Source organism: Panulirus ornatus, chromosome 42, assembly GCF_036320965.1.
Source record: "Panulirus ornatus isolate Po-2019 chromosome 42, ASM3632096v1, whole genome shotgun sequence".
Taxonomy (NCBI): Eukaryota; Metazoa; Arthropoda; class Malacostraca; order Decapoda; family Palinuridae; genus Panulirus; species Panulirus ornatus.
The window spans coordinates 30,527,996-30,546,839 of record NC_092265.1 but is presented as its reverse complement, the minus strand read 5'-3'; the positions used below and the strand labels follow the sequence as shown (position 1 = coordinate 30,546,839).

The 18,844-nt window shown below is 40.8% G+C and overlaps 1 non-coding gene across 1 annotated transcript; it reads right to left on the bottom strand.

Annotated features, from left to right (window-relative positions):
* Window positions 1-17,044: 17,044 nt before the first annotated feature.
* On the bottom strand, window positions 17,045-17,116 carry TRNAM-CAU (transfer RNA methionine (anticodon CAU)). Its single transcript has one exon. It is a non-coding gene; the product is annotated as a tRNA-Met (tRNA).
* Between the last annotated feature and the right edge of the window lie 1,728 nt (window positions 17,117-18,844).

Here is an 18,844-nt window from a genome sequence, read left to right as displayed (position 1 = left end):
CATCTTTTCAGTTTTCTTCGATACTGATGATGGCCGCATTATTCTGTACGTTATATATACATTCATATATATATACATAAATATGTATATATAAACATATATATGGAATAATATGGTTTTATCAATAGCCGGAGACCATTCCTCCCTCCTTGCCTGCAGAGTTCATAGTTTTCTGGAAGGTTCTAGAAGATTCTGGTGAGATAATTGCCATTGAGAGGACATTGTTATACTTCATATATCAATGATTTCATTATTGTTGACTTTCAGATAAAGATAGATAGATAGATAGATACATAGTTAGATTGATAGATTGATAGAGCGATATTTAGATAGGTATATAGATAGATAAGTTTCATCAATACTGTATCTTACGCCATCTCCTGTTGCTGGACATATGTTCAACCAGCATTGGGAAAACCTCCAGTAGACCTTAATGTAAAGCAAGATAATAACAAAACCTGCAATAAAAGAATACGATCAACTCCCCAGTGCAGAAATATTGTGACCAGAAAGTCTTCTAGCAAGATGTCAGACGCTTCCACGGGAATCACAAACATAACATCAAATATCTGAAAGTCAACAATAACAAAACTAATGATGATAATGAAACTATAACAAGAAAAATGATAAACATATGGAAAATAGTGTTCTAGATTATGCCTCTAGAAAACAAACTTTAACGAAAACTGTGAAAAGAAATACCCATCTGGCTGATACGACACAGTAAAAGAACCATCCCACAACCAACTCTAAACTGAACCTGACTGTCCCCTAACAACGTCCTCTCAATGGTATTTATCTTACCAGAATCTCGTAGAACTTTCCAGAAAATCAAGAACTCTGCAGGCAAGGAGGGAGGAATGGCCTCTGGCTGCTGATGATAACCACATTATTCTATATATATACTTTTACCTACAACCGAAGGTTGACCGGCCAGCCCAAGTGGCTACAGAGGTTGTATCCATGAAAGAAACGGACCCACCAGCAGACGAATTCGGTTGGCAGGTTGTATCGAAGAAGAGGAAAAAGAAGGTTGCCCAACCAGCCCAACCAGAAGGGTGTAGCAAAGAAACGAAAGAAGGCTGCCCAACCAACCTGGGTGGTAGTAAGGATGGCTGCTCCACAACCCCAGGTCGTTAGGCAGACTGTAGCCATGGAAGAAAGGAAGGCTGCTCGTCCACCAGCCCAGGTACCGAGTGAGCGTGTAGCTATGCTGGCTGACCCACCAGCCCGGGTAGATAGCTACACCCAGATGGCTATGTCGGGTGCAGCAAAGAAGCAAACCCCACAACTACTCCACGAGGTTTGCAAGCCTGCACCCAAAAAGATGAAGACGAAGGTTGCCACACTACCCAATGCACCACCACATGTCTAGAAAGGGAAAAGGTGGACAGAATGGCTGGAGGTCCCACTCCAACAACAAAATCACCTTAGGAGCCAAGTTCCATCCATTATTGAAAATATATATATATATATATATATATATATATATATATATATCTATATATATATATATATATATATATATATATATATATATATATATATATATATATATACATACATATATATATATATATATATATATATATATATATATATATATATATATATATATATATATATATATATATATATATATATATATATATATATATATATATATATATATATATATATATATATATATATATATATATATATATACAAACTACATTGCAACTTACATATGAATAGAATCATCAAGCTTCACTATATTAACTTTACTATATTTGAATATAAACAAGGTCTAACCGAGGTTACTTGGTTGAGCAAGACGTGAGAATATCATCAATTGGCCCTCCAGCCCTGGGTTGAAATTGTCGCTCTGACGTATTTCGAGTTCAGTGCTGATACAGGATCATTGATTATAGGACTATCTTGTTAGTCTGTGTAACTTCGCCTGACCCAGTCCACGTCTTCAATGGCTTTCTGTTACTACAAACGGGATTACAAAGGAAAGGCTTCCTTTGTTAGTTTCATGAATACCTTCGTTCAAATAAAGGGAAAGACTATTACTATGAAACGGTACCTTATCAGCAGGAAAGAGCTGCAGCAACGGTATGAAAGTTACTGCAAGATACATAACGAGCCCGTGGCTTCCAACGTAAACATTGGCCGCCATTTGGGTTCACTCGGCATCATGTGTGACACCAAGATTGGACCCGTTGGGAAACAGGAACGATACTATTCTGGTATCATGTGGCTCGATGGCGCAGGATCACCAACTGAAATGCAAAGAAAATGGAGAAAGCCGCCCAAACGTATCATGAAGGCCGTGCAAGAGAAGATCGAGAGGAATCGGTTGAGAGACGATATCGCTCACAGTATATTGAAATTTATACCCAAGACTTCCCCTGATCTCCAGACACAGCCAGTCACAGAGACCACCAGCCCCGCTTCCCAGACACAGCAAGTCACAGAGACCACCAGCCCCGCTCCCCAGACACAGCCAGTCACAGAGACCACCAGCCCCGCTCTCCAGACGCAGCCAGACACACAGCCCACCAGCCCCGTCCCCCACACAGAGCCACAAGATCCTGATATTAAGGAAGCAAATGAATTTCTGGATGATTTTTTGCTTTCACTGGAGAAGAACTGATGAGTTCCTTATAGACAAGACAAAATGTTAAAAAAGGAATCTATATAAGTTCACTTATGGAGTGAGATCTTTGACGGAGCTGTGCTGCCTATAGCACAGCCTACCAAAGGGTGATCTTTGCTGTCGTGCAGTAACCTCATGAGGGCGGAGTCCGGCTACACTTTCTTTACCGAGGAAAAGATCTCTGCACTAATATTGAGTTTCTCCGTTGGCGTCAGGGTAAACACCCATCCCCCCCGAAGCTTGGTTACCTTTCCGTGGTGGGGGGGACTTCATGGATTGGGCAGTAGCAACCATCGTTGGTTGCTTCTGTTCAATCCATGAACGAAAAACCAAGCATCTTGAACGTAATTGTCGTAGAAATTCATTTGTTGTCAAAACTGATGCGAAAGCGGTCGTCTCAATTTTGTCAGAAATGTTTGTGCGTTTCGGCCTGATGGCGGGAGTCGGTTTGGCGCTGTGGTCATGAGAGAATACGAGGAAGATTGGCAACCGTCCCAGAAGTAGCTACAGTGAGGCCCAGCAGCTGTCCCTAATACTGTGGAAGGCACTCATGTAAGGTGTGCAGTGAGGCGCAGCAGTAACAAGGGAAACGGACAACCAAAACAGCAATCTTGATCATCAGGAGGCTATCCAATGCTCAGAGTAGATAAGGACGATTATTGTATGGCTTCGCTCAGAGGATGAAAATCTTAGCCGTGAAAATCAACAAGTCAAATAACTAGTAGTTAGTGGTAGTGAAGTGGAATTACCGCATTTCTGTGGTCTTAATAGTAAAACGAAACTTTTCGTTTTCTCCATCAATCTAGAGGTGTTGTAGACCACCATCCTTAAGGTTGTAAGGTAATGGTAAGTACAAGGTTATGACCTCAGCAAATTTGTGATGGAAAGTGCAGGAAATGTGGTAATTTATATAATATAAATTATATAGTTGTATAATAAATGTGTAATAAAATTTTGTCTTCTCTGTTCCCGTTCATTAATTCAAATACAGGTAAGTTTTCTCTCTAACGAGGTGGGATAAGCTACGTGCACTCGGCTTGTAAATGTGGTGACTTTCCCTTCATTACCACAATGGTGTGCTGAACTGAAAATGTAGAATTCCGTAGACGAAACTAAGATAGGAAATCAATCTACATCAAAAATTGAAGGCACCGCTCTGTGTGTGTGTGTGTGTGTGTGTGTGTGTGTGTGTGTGTGTGTGTGTGTGTGTGTGTGTGTGTGTGTGTGTGTGTGTACTACTTTAATCATTATCACGTGAGTCTTTTGAGGAAGGATTTGTACACTCGTGTTTCCGTCTTTTAACCTTGTAAGTGTAAAATATGTTTTCACTCCTGTGTGCACTCACACACACACACACACACACACACACACACACACACACACACACACACATAACCTGTAATATTATCTAGTATTTTCTTCAGAAGGATATCTTACACCTTGATTATAAAAGCCAAAGAAAAATTTATAAAAACATATACATATATTTACACACGTGTAGATATATGTTATGTATTGAAATGTGGCGGAAAAATTCTTTATTTATTAACAAACGTGATTGAGGACGTAAAGAATCTGGTACAAACATAATGGTTATTGTGATAAATGATTTATTTATGATAAATATGTATTGTGTTGCATTATAATGGTTGTTCAGAACCAAGGTCTTTAAACCTGAATCAGTGAAATACTATCAGAAATAGAAAACCTGTTAAACATAAACATTTATTGTGATTAACCACAGAATATATTTTCCTCTGGGTATGTAAAAGAAAATATAGTACAGGGAGCTAGTTGGATTAAGTGTATTTCATATTTCAACAAAATGTTTACCTCTAATAGCGTCCCTTATCTTTCGTCATCATTTCTTATGTTTCCTATCAAGAAATGTCTTTTATGTAACATTAAAATTCTGTCTAGGTATTTGATTAATGTTGTCCAAGGATGAGCTATATGGCACACGTGATCAGGTCACAGTGGTGGTGGTCAGGTCAGTGGGCGGTGTGTGTGTGTGTGTGTGTGTGTGTAGCCCCTGGGTTCATGTTGGCCACAGCCACCCACCGGCCGGTGGTCAAGTCGGTGGGCGGTGTGTGTGTGTGTGTGTGTGTGTGTGTGTGTGTGTTGTGTGTGTGTGTGTAGCCCCTGGGTTCATGTTGGCCACAAGCCACCCACGCCGGTGGCGCGGGTGGGGTGGCTGGTCAGGTGGGTGGTGTGTGTGTGTGTAGCCCCTGGGTTCATGTTGGCCACAGCCACCCACCGGCCGGTGGTCAAGTCAGTGGGCGGTGTGTGTGTGTGTGTGTGATGTGGGGTGTGGTGTGGTGTGTGTAGCCCTGGGTTCATGTTGCCACAGCCACCCACCGGCCGGTGGTCAGGTCAGTGGGTGTCGGCCCTGGTTATGTGGCACAGTCACGCCGGTGTCGTCAGTGGTTGCGATGTGTGGCCCTGGGTTCATGTTGCCACAGCCACCCACCGGCCGGTGGTCAGGTCAGTGGGCGGTGGTGGTGTTAGCCCCTGGGTTCATGTTGGCACAGCCACCACCGGCCGTGGTCAGTCAGTGGGGGTGTGGGCCCCTGGGTTCATGTTGGCCACAGCCACCACGCCGTGGTCAGGTCAGTGGGCGATGTGTGGCCCCTGGGTTCATGTTGGCCACAGCCACCCACCGGCCAGCCGGGCGGTAGTTTATAACTAAGACTGGTAGTTTCACATGCCACTTGGAGTGTCCCTCACTACAGAACTTGAGCAGCTCTTATCCTGAGGTGGAGCAGTTGATCCTCTCCACCAGGCTGGTACACTTGGTCTGCACCAGGTGGCTCCCTCCTGGTCATCCTGAGTGGTTGGTTGCTGTGTTGGATTTAATGACCATTGACTTGTGAAGGTCATTAGACCAGCCATCATTTGATCATCTGATAAAACATGAAGCAACGCCAAATATTACATGATCCACCTAAACTATTGAGAATGATGAAGTCTGATATTGTTACGTTACGTCATCCAATCTTGCCACTCACATGTTACGGTAATCACGACTACATACATAGTGTTGTTACGACTGATATTACTGTATGTACTGTAGTAAAGTACTGTGTTTATGTGGATAACATGTGGACGTCAGAGGAGGCAAGAGCATCATCAGAGACAAATTCTCTATTCTATGTTGTATCCTCAATTTTGTCTGCGGTGATCGACACACTTTATCCCCCAAGATATTATCTTGCTGTTTCTTTCCATCATTCTTTAGTATTAAAGATTTTGTTCTCTCAAGCAAGATAGAATTTATCAATAATTTTTAATGTCATCTTGGGTCCAGGTAATGTTAGGTAGCGGTCATACAAGTTGTCCATGACCTTCATCATGTGGGTTGGGAAGGAGTCAGGAGGTGTGGCGTTGTACTCGGTGTACCACTTGCCAAGTTGGTCAGTGTGTATACCATGGAAGTTGCAGGGGAATCATCAGTCTGTATGTTAACAATTAGGTTGAGCAAATAACACTTGGCCTCAGTGAAGGTAGAATGTTTTCCCACTAGACTGCATCCATTAATACGACTTAGATCAGAAGATCTAGCCTTAGGTAATTTGTTAGATCGAGATTATCAAAGCCTTTCATCATTTTTAATCTTTGTACTTCGTGACCATCTCTGTTTTAAGTTGTTACGTTGACGTATGATGAATCTAATATGGAGAACAAATTTAGGAGGAAACCTGGCAAAGCTACATATGAGTGATTTTACCGTTTGCAAGTAAACTACGATTTTGTAAAAACGAATAGCATCTATGTTGTGTATAGAAAACGTAACTCCTTAGCTGCATTCTCTATGAATGTCATCAAAAGTAAAACATAGATAAGGGAAGGAATGAGGCTTGACGATACAAAACATCACTTAATCGTGTCCTGGCTGCCCAGACCCTCCCTCGCCACACCACTGGCCATAACTTCATCAACACATTGCTTACTCCGTCAAGGTCATCCACACATTTTGCCTGGCTTGAACAACCGCTTGGCATTCATGAACCGCTGAATGTTTACACTTTCTGATTATCTGTAGTAGCTGATGCAGTTGCAAGATAGACTACTAAACCTTTTTCTTACAATACTCGCTGGTAAGGAGACAATTTTCACAAAACACAGAGGTAACACTGCTTAAGAAACGGGCTTAAGAACAATTGTACGAACATAGGGTCACTTTGGTACATCCACAAGGCACCAGTGGTCTGGGTGGCCTGAAATAGATTTGGGACCAAGAGGGATGATGGGTGTAGGGAGTAAACCTACCACAGACCATCATTAATTATGAAGAGTTGACAATGGTTACCTCCAGCCATAATCTATAAATCAATAGACAAATGTTAATGCAAACAAAGCAAGAATTAAACAAGCAGGAAACACAATCCATTGTACCATTTTACGATAGTTATGTCAAGTTGTCGCATTTGTTGACTACCTGACGTGGTCTTACGTCTCACCTTTAGTAACGTCTGCGAATTTCGTTGTAGTGAAACTCAGGCGACCCGAGAGCCAATGTTAGTGATACACAAGAGGAAGAAATATAACTCCGAAGGTATAAAACAGTTGTGGACACACCAAACGCTTGACAAAGATTCCTTAGTGGATGACAGAAAACACAAAGAGATCGTCCTTGTAAACTTATGATGAGGTTTGCTTGAAGAGTCTCCCTTCGTCATCGTCGTCCACAGGCGCCCTTTGTTGGGGTGGGTGTGGCGTGGACACAGTACTGGGACCTTCATGATAAATTATCTACAACGTTCCAGGTGTCCACATATCAGGGATATGACTGTGTACAACGGTGGCTGGGGTTAAAGTCACTGGATCATATGTAAAACATACAAAGGTTAACATTGATTCTCTTAAGATTTCAAGGCAATGAAAGGTTTGTGGTGCAGTCTTTATGACTGAAGGTCATATTTAGATAGAGATTTATCAAATGGATATTACATCAACGTCACAGTAGCCGCTCCGGCCACTGTATTACTAACACAAGGGTTAACTGTAGTCATACAATACAAATACTAAAACTTAGTATCATTTTCTTGTTTTAGTTTTATAACCGAGAGAAACATGAAGTGTAAACAGACGGTGTATCGCCATACCTTCCTCCATCCAGTCATTATGAGGCTTCAGCGTAAGGTGGTGGTTGACGAGCGGAGGCAGACTCGTCCACATTATTATCTGCTGCTGTTGGACGTCCTCAGTGTCCAGGTACAGCCAGGGTCGTCATCATGTTGGACGTCCCCAGTGTCCAGGTGCAGCCAGGGTCGTCATCATGTTGGACGTCCCCAGTGTCGAGGTGCAGCCAGGGTCGTCATCATGTTGGACGTCCCCAGTGTCCAGGTGCAGCCAGGGTCGTCATCATGTTGGACGTCCCCAGTGTCCAGGTACAGCCAGGATCGTCATCATGTTGGACGTCCCCAGTGTCCAGGTGCAGCCAGGGTCGTCATCATGCTGCCCGTCTCTGCATCGCCTGATCCGTGGTGAACCGGTGGGTCGGTGGCTGTCGTGACATGGTAATGTTACCGTCATATTCCGCCTCTCATCTCACGTCTGTCCAGGTGGGCTAAGCTCGTCTGGTCTGAATGAACCATATACAAGTAAGGCGTATCGCTGTTGTGAGTCTCAGTACATATGGAGGCAATATGGTTGATCAGTCTCTCTCTCTCTCTCTCTCTCTCTCTCTCTCTCTCTCTCTCTCTCTCTCTCTCTCTCTCTCTCTCTCTCTCTCTCTGTGAGAGAGAGAGAGAGAGAGAGAGAGAGAGAGAGAGAGAGAGAGAGAGAGAGAGAGAGAGAGAGAGAGAGAGAGAGGGGGTATATGCATCGCATTTTGATAATTTAACAATCATATGTAATACAAAATATATGCTTCTTCCGAAAATTTCCTGGAAATTGGTTGAGGTAGAGCGGAGGTATCGTGGCAAAGTTGTGTGTCACACAAGAACGAGTTTTCTAATTGGTTGAGGTAGAGCGTAGGTATCGTGGCAAAGTTGTGTGTCACACAAGAACGAGTTTTCTAATCGCCTGGTTTTACTGGCGGCCTCGTTGTGACGTCACTACATCAACACCGACATTTTGATTTAAAAGTTAATTGCAAGATGATTTTGCTCCGCTGTGTGTGTGTTTTCAACACTTTTCGTGTTTGTAATGTTATTTCGTTTGTATTCTATAGTTAATAACTTTGTAGTGAGTTTAGTTACGTTGCTGTAGTTGTAGTATAGTGATTTATAGCTTGTATTTGAACTAAATCAGATGAGCTGTGTTGAGGATGACCCTGGGCCATTTTCATGTGGTAATGCAGAAGGGAGCGACCACAGGCATGCAGTAGTGGTGTTTACCAAGCCATTCCCAACACCATCGTACTGGCTACCTCTGTGTAATGTACCACATTCCTCTGTTGAAAAAGAAATAGAGAATTTCACTGAATTGCAGACTGGACTGTTAATGTGCATCTTTCTAAATTGTTTTATTTTGTCTTCGTTAAGAATTTCTTCTTGTGTTTGATGTGCATTGTTTTGAGAATTCTTTGTTATATAACAAAACATGTTCTGTAAGTACTGTTTCCTGTCTTTATTTAGATAAGTATTTTTGTTATTGATTTTATGACCATGTTGTTTTGCTGTAACATTTATAGACTTTTTTTGCTATTTGATAATGTTTTTCTTCTTGTTATTCTATACCAATGTGTACAATTCTATTACGTAGCAATGTTTTTCTTGTTATTTTATACAAATGTGCACAATTTTGTTCTGTTAAAGATTTTTGGACACATTGATTTGTTTTATTGTTGTCTTTGTTGTTGTTGTTGTTGTTGTTGTTCTTGTTGTTGTTTTATTGTTGTCTTTGTTGTTGTTGTTGTTGTTGTTGTTGTTGTTGTATTACTTTAGTTAATTAAGTGATTCCTGGTACGTGCCACTATCTAGCTGGGGGCGAATGTTGAGTTGCTTTCGGCCCTAGATGATGGGCCGCATCTTAGATGTTGCCTTAAATGTTGCCTTTAGCAACAATAATACTATACAGAATATCTTAATCAGGAATTCACCAGAAAATTCTCTTGGTTGCATCTATAAAGTGCCATGTGGAAATTGTGATGAATTTTATGTTAGGCAGACTGGTAAGGATCTTTCTGTTAGACTTAAGCAACATAAATATAGTATAAGAACGGGACAAGAATCAAATGCCTTGTTTAATCACGTTAAAAACTATGATCATTGTATTGACTGAAGTAATGCCATCTCAGTTATTAACTCTGACTCTATTACCACGAGAAATATCATTGAATCTTCTTTTATTAAATACACAAAGAATTATAATCTTAATATTAGTGATGGTCTATACAAATTAGATAACTCTATTGTTGATAGAATTTGCAAAATGATAAGTTTATGATACACTCGTTGTCTGTCTTGGACAATCACATGTTTACCATATGGCGTCCTAGCTACGTCTCTTCGATGTATATCAACTGACTGTTATATTTCTCTCTTGTGTCTCCTCTGGTGATGTGATTATTACACGAAAGTGCACTTGGGAACTTATCGTGTTTCATTTTCCATGTGGACTCATAGGAATATATATACACATGTACATATTCGCACCTTGCTTGCCTTTATCCATTCTCGGCGCTACTCCGTGTGTGTGTGTGTGTGTGTGTGTGTGTGTGTGTGTGTGTGTGTGTGTGTGTGTGTGTGTGTCTGTCCGTCTGTCTGTCTGTCTATTTGTCTGCATACGTATCTTCTGCATATCGTGGAAGGCGACTGAGGGTTGGGAACTGGGGAGGTTGGAAATCTTCCCCTTCTGTATTACTTTTCAAATGAAGGAATAGAGGAAGGAGCCCAGCTAAGTTTCCCACTAGGATTCATTCACTTATTCCTGACGCTACCTTGTTCTTGCGGGAAATGGCAAACAAATATGAAAAATAGAGTATGAAAGAAAAAAGACAGTGGACAAGTGTTATGTGCTCTGTGTCCTTGATAACCATTTGATGTGACTCATTCAGATAAGGTCCAAAACGCCAGTAGTGAAGATGTACAAAGGATAATAGAACGGTGTACGTACGTACGTAGTGTGAGTATCTTGACTGATAGAAAGTACTGAAAGCGGCAGGAAGTAGTGAGATATTGTATTGTGCTTCGTACAAGACTGGCAGGCGACTCCGTCCTTCGTGCTGTGCCACACACAGTCTGGTGATTGTCGGGATGTGTAGCCATAATGTTTGATCTTATGACCATTAGTGATACATCATGTGATGTTTACTATCACAACATCGTCTTCTTCCTCCTCCTCCAGGAGAGTGGCAATCAGGTGGCGGTTATTGTGGTAGCCCGGCACGTGCAACTGTAAGATTTCAAGCAACATTGTGATAATGGGACACATTATAAAGAGTTCCAAAATTTCTGTAATTCTTCCCCAAATTCATGTGGACCTGCAACGCTGAAAATGTTTAAATACTGCTGGTGTAGAGGGAGGGAGAGGGAGGCCTGGGATGAGAATGAGGCTTTGTAGGAGAGAAAGGCTCGGGATGAGAGAGGCTGAACACAAGATGTTTGGCCGGAGAGTGAGGCTTTGAAGGAGAGAGAGGCTTGGGTTGGGTGAGGTTATAAAGAGAGGCTTGGGAGGGAGGCACTGTAAACCTGTGAATGGGAAAAAAGTTTGTGATGAGAGAGGCTGATCATGAGAGAGAGGCTTGGGATGGGAGATGCTGGACACCAGAGTTTGGGAGGGGACTGAAGTTGTAAAAAAAAGATCTCTCATAAGCGAGGCTGAACACGAGAGATATACTTGGAATGTGAGAAAAAGTAGTGAAGTAGAGAGAAGCTTGGGATGAGAAAAGCTGGAGGCAAGAGAGGTGTGGGAGGAGAGTGAGGCTGAGTGTGGCAGAAAGGTTTGTTTGAGAGAGGCTGGACACCAGAGCAAGACTTAGGTTGAAAATTAGACTTGAAAGAAAGAGAAAGGCTGGTGATGAGAGCGAGGCTGGACGTGAGAAAAGCTTGGAATGAAAACGATATTGGTAAGATGAGAGAGGGGCTGGTCTTGAGAAAGAAGCCTGGGTTAAGGGTTAAGTTGGATACGAGAGAGAGGATCGAGATGAGACAGAGGCTGTGGAGAAGCGAGAAGCTTGGGATGAGAAAGGTTGGACAAGGAAGAGGTTTGAGAGCAGAGTGAGGCTGTGAAGGAGAGTGGGGCTTGGTATGAAGATGGCTTGACACGAGAGAGAGAGACTTGGGATTAAGGTGATGTTGGGAACAAGGGGCGGGGCGGGGGGTGATAAGAGTTAGGCTGGATATGAGAGAGAGGATTGGGATGAGAGTGAGGCTGTGAATGATCTAGAGGCTTAGGATCAAAGAGAGAAAAGCTGAACAAGAGAGGAAGTTTTAGGGCAAAAGAGTTGAGACGAGAGATATGCTAAGGATGTAGCCAGGCCAGACGCGAGAAAGGCTTGGAGTTACATAGATACCACACAGCCAGGTGGTCTGGCCTTAACACTATTCAACAAAATGTATTGCCCTTAACAGCAGTAGAAGAAACGAAGTACAAAGCAAAGGCTCCCTCCCCACCCTCCACTCCCTCCGGCAACACTCAGCACGGAAAACAGGTGGAAAAAATACCTTGCAGAATTAATATGCCTGAAGGAAATGTTTACATGAAGGTCATAAGGTAGAATGAACATGAATATGTCATACATCCCATCACCAAGGACATGCATTCCTTCACTTTCTGTTATAAAGACAATAGTAAGGATAAACTTAAGCTCCAGCCTCCGGACTTACCATGACTATATTATTCCTAATGTTGAAGAATGATATTATAAATCTTACTTACTCTCACAAAGCAGGTGACATGGGTTAATCAATGTTGGTATATTACCTGGCCCGCAGTGGTTGAGAAGGTAGCATGATATACCACTGCGTTATCATAACTGATTAACTGAATTATTCCACAGTGGAGAGTGACAAATGATGATCAAGCCTCATTTTAAAGAGAGAGAAGATAGACACGAGAGAGAGGCTTGGGATAAGAGGTAGGCTGCACACGAGAGAGAATCCCAGGATGGAAGTATGGCTGTGAAGGAGAGATGGTGTGGGGTGAGAGAGGTGGGGCAAGAGAGAGGCTTAGGATGGGAGAGGCTGGAGATATAGAGAGGCTTGGGACGAGAGTCAGGCGGGACAGGAGAGAGAGGCTTGGAACGAGAGTCAGGCAGGACAGGAGAGAGAGGCTTGGGACGAGAGTCAGGCTGGACAGGATAGAGAGGCTTGGGACGAGAGTCAGGCAGGACAGGAGAGAGAGGCTTGGGACGAGAGTAGAGAAGCACCTTCATAACGTACCCTTCGGCAGAAAAAGGGTTGTCTTGCTCCACTCAGTTGGAATGGAAAAGTAGTTGAAAATACCAAGTTCATGAATTTATGGTTTTAGTGTGGCAAAACCTGAACAGATTCTGAGGTTACACATGAAAGAGGATTAACATTTCAGAAGGTTGAGGGAAGATGAATATAAATGTTATCACTGATAGCCTATTAGATTCATTAGAAGCCTCGATAGATGAATGTTCTTGTCTTTTTTTTTGTAAGAATGAGGATAGATTAGTAATTAAGGCACACGGCGCTAATATCTTTGGTTACTGAGCAATTTTGTTTTGCAATGGTGTTATATTAAAGAACTCGACTATGATTGACGGAGTGAGATGTGGAGATTATATATCATTGTGAGTTATTACATAAAGTGATCATGATGAACGTTACGAAGATCAGGGGAACTATGAGGCTCAGTAAGGTAACAACACACCTGTCATATATGTAACACAACTTATGAACACCTTACCTACAGTAAGGTAACAACACACCTGTCATATATGTAACACAACTTATGAACACCTTACCTACAGTAAGGTAACAACACACCTGTCATATATGTAACACAACTTATGAACACCTTACCTACAGTAAGGTAACAACACACCTGTCATATATATAACACAACTTATGAACACCTTACCTACAGTAAGGTAACAACACACCTGTCATATATGTAACACAACTTATGAACACCTTACCTACCCTTCCCTGCCAGTCCAGATTGGTCTTCATTTTGATATTAATTGATATTAACAGCCAAAAGTTATTGAGCTGGAATTCGTACCATACGTCAGAGCATATACACTTCACAAGATGGCTAATTTGTATTTCATTATCTTTCTATTATTCACCTCTACTGAATTATCATAGGACAGTCGTGCTACATGTGGACTTTGCTTATATGAATTCGAGCAACAAGAGTGTGGCCAGGATATGTTACTTTCTCTTTAACCCAAACCTCCATTATCACAGTAGCCACATATAAAAGTGACAAGAGGCAGCAGGTCCAGTTATGGTGGGGGAGCTGACCTGGCTGGGTGAATCCTGCCATCACCTGCCCACCCAGGGAAGGAGCAGCAGGAAACCTGGTCATCAAAAGGAATACAAAGGAAGTCAAACAGCAACAGATCAATGGGTCATTTTGAAGGTGTTTGTGACAGTGGCAGATATCAGAATCTCAGATTACACTGGTGAAAGTAGAAAGGTAAACAGATAATTCAAAGAGGAAAACCTGCAGTCTGTCTAAGTGACTAAGGAGACGCAATTGCTGTCACAAGTGGAGGTGAAGCAAAATATTATCATGTTTATTCTTAAACGTATTTACGTTACTATTTTCGGCTAACATGATTGGTTCTTACACACCATTAGATTAGGAATGGCGTAATGATGATAGACAAATGAATATATAGAAGAGATTACATTAAATACATATTACCATAGAATATATACCATATATTTTCCAAGAGGATATAAATATGTACAGTTCATTAGTCATTCCATACTGATGATAAATATATGTCATAACTTCTCTGGAGGCCAGGCTGGCTGGCTGGATGGCTGCACATTGGTTTAGGAAATTGCCTTTACTTCCCAAATGGTGAAAACTGATTAATTTATGTAAAAAGTAATCAATCGCAATATACTAATGCACGGTTTAAACAAGAAAAGAATGATTACGTGTTTTATATAAACAATTTATGTAACTATGGTGATAATTCACTTCCAGCTTTCGATATATACTTCTCAAAATATTGTGAAAACCTTAATTTGATAAATGTATTTATTAACTTCTAATTTGGTAAATGTATTTATTAACTTCCTCAGAATACTGAAAACTTAGAGTCACATGTTGATGATTTCATTATAAACAGGTTTTCAAAATAGTTTGGTGAAGGAAAATCCTTTTGTGTTGTCGCTACTAAAAACCGATTATGATCTGCACAATTCCTCGGGAGATTTACGTCTTTAATACAATAAGTTCTTATAAGAAGTTGTACAGATTAGTACATATGTGAAATGACACCAGATTCAGTAGACGATCTCTACAGGTCATCAGTTTCATGAAACAGTTAAGGTCAAGCAGTTACAAGAGCTTTCTCGATGATCATCTTGCACCACCACACTCACAAGACCCTCCAACAAACTCCTCCAAAGTTCTTCAAGTCCTGCTGGGCCAGCAGAACCCGTCCTGACACTCAGTAATCAAGAAAGATATTCATAGCTTTATGTCCAGCCGTCATCAGGTTTTCTATATTCAATGTTTATATTAAGTAATTAAGTTCAATGACCTTTAACTGCTCACTGATGTTATATCATCCAAGGTGATCAGTTTTATAACTCCAGGACCACTTTCATGGGGCTCCTGTAACTATAAGGCCGCGCTACAATCAGTAGCAGGTAAATGCTGGATTCTTTTGGAGTGAAAAGTTCCATGACGAGATGTTTCTGGCCATTAACGATAATTTTAGGTGACTTTATACCTGTGGTGGAACCTCATGCAGGCGGAGTCCGGTAACACTCCAACATATATACATTCTGTTATACATTTGATGTATGACGTATGATATGGATGAAGGCGTCATGACCTTAGCTCTTCATAACCTTCTACATGTAACAACATACATATATTCCTGTTACCAAGTAGCAAATACTGTTATAGTATGTTGTACTGTATGGTACAGCTTCTGGTTTAATGACCTTTACCTGTTAATAACCAGTAAATCCCACGATACACATACATGTTGACCTGTTACAGAGCGGCAGACCGTTGTACGACAAGACCCCGTGCCAGGCAGGGACAAATTGTCATAATAGATGTTATAATGATTTATATTTTGATGGAATTGTTTATAAAGATGAGTTACCATAATTATGACGAAATATATCCACATTTACACTCACCAACTCTACCCAGACAACACGAGTCGTATTGATCATTTCTAAATTGATTAAACACATCCGGGAAGATACCTTTTACCGTGTGTACTTTACTTTAAAGTTACGTTCATAGGAAATAGAGCGAAACTAACTGTCTGTATTACCAGCAAAAATCGCTATGAGGTATAAACTTCTGTCTACTAATGACGTCACGCTGATAGTGATGAACACAAACTGGTGGGCAAACGTTTGACCTCAGATGAGGTGAAATACTTTTTCCTTAACAAGATTGAGGAATCATTTACAGAATCATTTACCAATTAGATTGTGGTTGAAAGCATTACTATAGATACGTGTGAGAATACAATTGATGAATATTTCGCTTCAGGTCCAAGAATAACAACATTTGCACCTCCATTGTCACGCTGACAATATATAGGGTTTTCTCTTTGACTTTTGCGTGTGCCTTCTAACCCAACCCCCCCATCCCCCCAACACCACCCTCCACCCACCCACCCACCACCACCACCAGCAGACCCATGCAGGACCCCATGTCACTTACGTCACTACAGTTTCCAGGCACCACGTGGCATTTTAGTGGCTGTTAATTACCACTCCTCTGACCCCGGCAGCTTTCTTACCTTCCTGTCTAACCCAGACGTTGTCTGCTGGCTCTCACTCCACAAACATACAACCTCTCCTTCCCAGACATAACACATCACAACACCTTACTCCCACCACTTTGATCTTTTTCTTCGTGACAATAGATTTCTCTGTGGAGAGCGTTACGCGCTTGCCCTGCCCTTTGGCAAAATCTCGTTAGATTAACCCATAAGCATGAACTCCTCTCTCTCTCTCTCTCTCTCTCTCTCTCTCTCTCTCTCTCTCTCTCTCTCTCTCTCTCTCTCCCCAGCCAGCCACTATGAATGTAGATTGCGTGACTGAGTGAGAGCGATGAAGTTCTTGCCATATGACGGCGAGCCACTGTGCACCCCACCCACCCACCCACCCAGCACATATCAACTTACATCTTGCCTGAGAGAGAGAGAGAGAGAGAGAGAGAGAGAGAGAGAGAGAGAGAGAGAGAGAGAGAGAGAGAGAGAGAGAGAGAGAGAGAGAGAGAACCTACCTACGAGTATTTACGGTCACAAAAAAATACTGAAAATAAAGGCCCCGCCGGGAATCGAACCCGGACCAACTGTTTATGAGGCAGATGTGCTAACCACTACACCACGGAGCCACTTGTCAGTGGCGTAAAAATCTCTTATATATTAACAAACGTGACTGAAGACTTAAAGAATCTGGTACAAACATAATGGTTATTGTGATAAATGAATTGTTTATGATGAATATGTATTGTGTTGCATTATAATGATCGTTCATTACCAAGATCTTTAAGCCTGAATCCTTAAGATTATATAAGAAATGATAAAAACGTGTTAAGAACATAAACATTTATGATTATAAAGAACAGAATGCATTATCATGCGGGTATCTAACTGAAAATGCAGTACAAGGAGCTAGTTTAAGGCAGGAGTATTATATCTTTTAACAAAATTTTTACCTCAACGTCCTTTATTTTTCATCATAATTTTTTATGTTTACTATCAAGAAATGACTTTTACCTAATATAAAAATTCTGTATAGGTATTTGATCACTGTTCTCCAACGACGCATTGAATAACTCTTCGTTAGTGAAGTTCATTTCGTGTAATAGATCATGTATTACAAAGCTGTGTCTATCCACACAAGTGTTATACATCCCGGGCAACGATATTCTAGAGATAACGTACATATAACATATGTAAGTCTTCTATAGATATTTATAAAAAAAATTTCCTGAGGGACAAAACCTAAGACTTTCGTATCAACGTTTATCAGTTGTAAGTGATCAAGCTTTATCAAAAAGGTACAATGAAACAAGTAGACAGAATGATGAAAGATGTAACGCATCCGCTACATAATTGTTACACGTATCTTAAATCTGGTAGAAGGCTAGCTCTGCCCAAGCTGCACACTGATAGATACAAAAAGTCGTTTGTACCTAAAAGCATTCTGCTTTTCAATCATCTATCATCACTATAACTTCTAATTTAAGTTTCATGATAACTGTAGGTGATGGTTCATGATAGGGATGGTGACAAGCTGATATCGCATGTACACAATAGCAAAGTAACATTTTATATGAAATAACCTATGCAATATTTCTTGTTAATATTTTAATGTTTTTTTTTTTTACAACTACTAAGGAGCTCTAAAGCCAAAACGAATTTCATTTTGTATTATATTTTGTATAACAATTTGACGAATAAAGTATCTTATCTTATTACAAAACTGTGTCCATTGCCACAGGTGCTACTGATCCTGGGTAAAGGTATTTCACCATCTTTGTATCTTTAACCTTTCTAGTTATAGATGTTTCATCCCTGATTCCATCCTCACAATCGATGTATGTGGTTTGTGTTGTCTTAACATATCATTAGTCAGTTGAAGTGGAGAACATGCTCCACAGCCTAGCCACTCTACTCTGTCTTCCACATGCTATTCAAGAGGTGTTACCGGATTCCGCCTATAAGTGTTTACACCGGGGGTAACAAGTCACCTCCGGACGGCTTCTTCTTTTTACTTTTGATGATTTGAAAAATTCATGAATCATATTTGGTTTTATGATGTCAATAAGATTGTTGGAAATTGTATATAATAATCTTTATCTGTCATTTGATAAACTTCAATTCATCAAAGATAAAGTTTATGATCATTGATTGTTTATCTCTCGTTGTTACTGAAGTTTTTTTTTTATCTAACAAAATACTTTCATTTGACTCATAAAGAATATTATTAAGGAAAACATAAATAATCTTTCATTAGTTCTCATCTGTCATTTGATGAACTTTAATTCATCAAAGATAAAGTTTATGAATATTGATTGTTTATCTCTCGTTGTTACTGATGTAAGGTTTTTTTTATC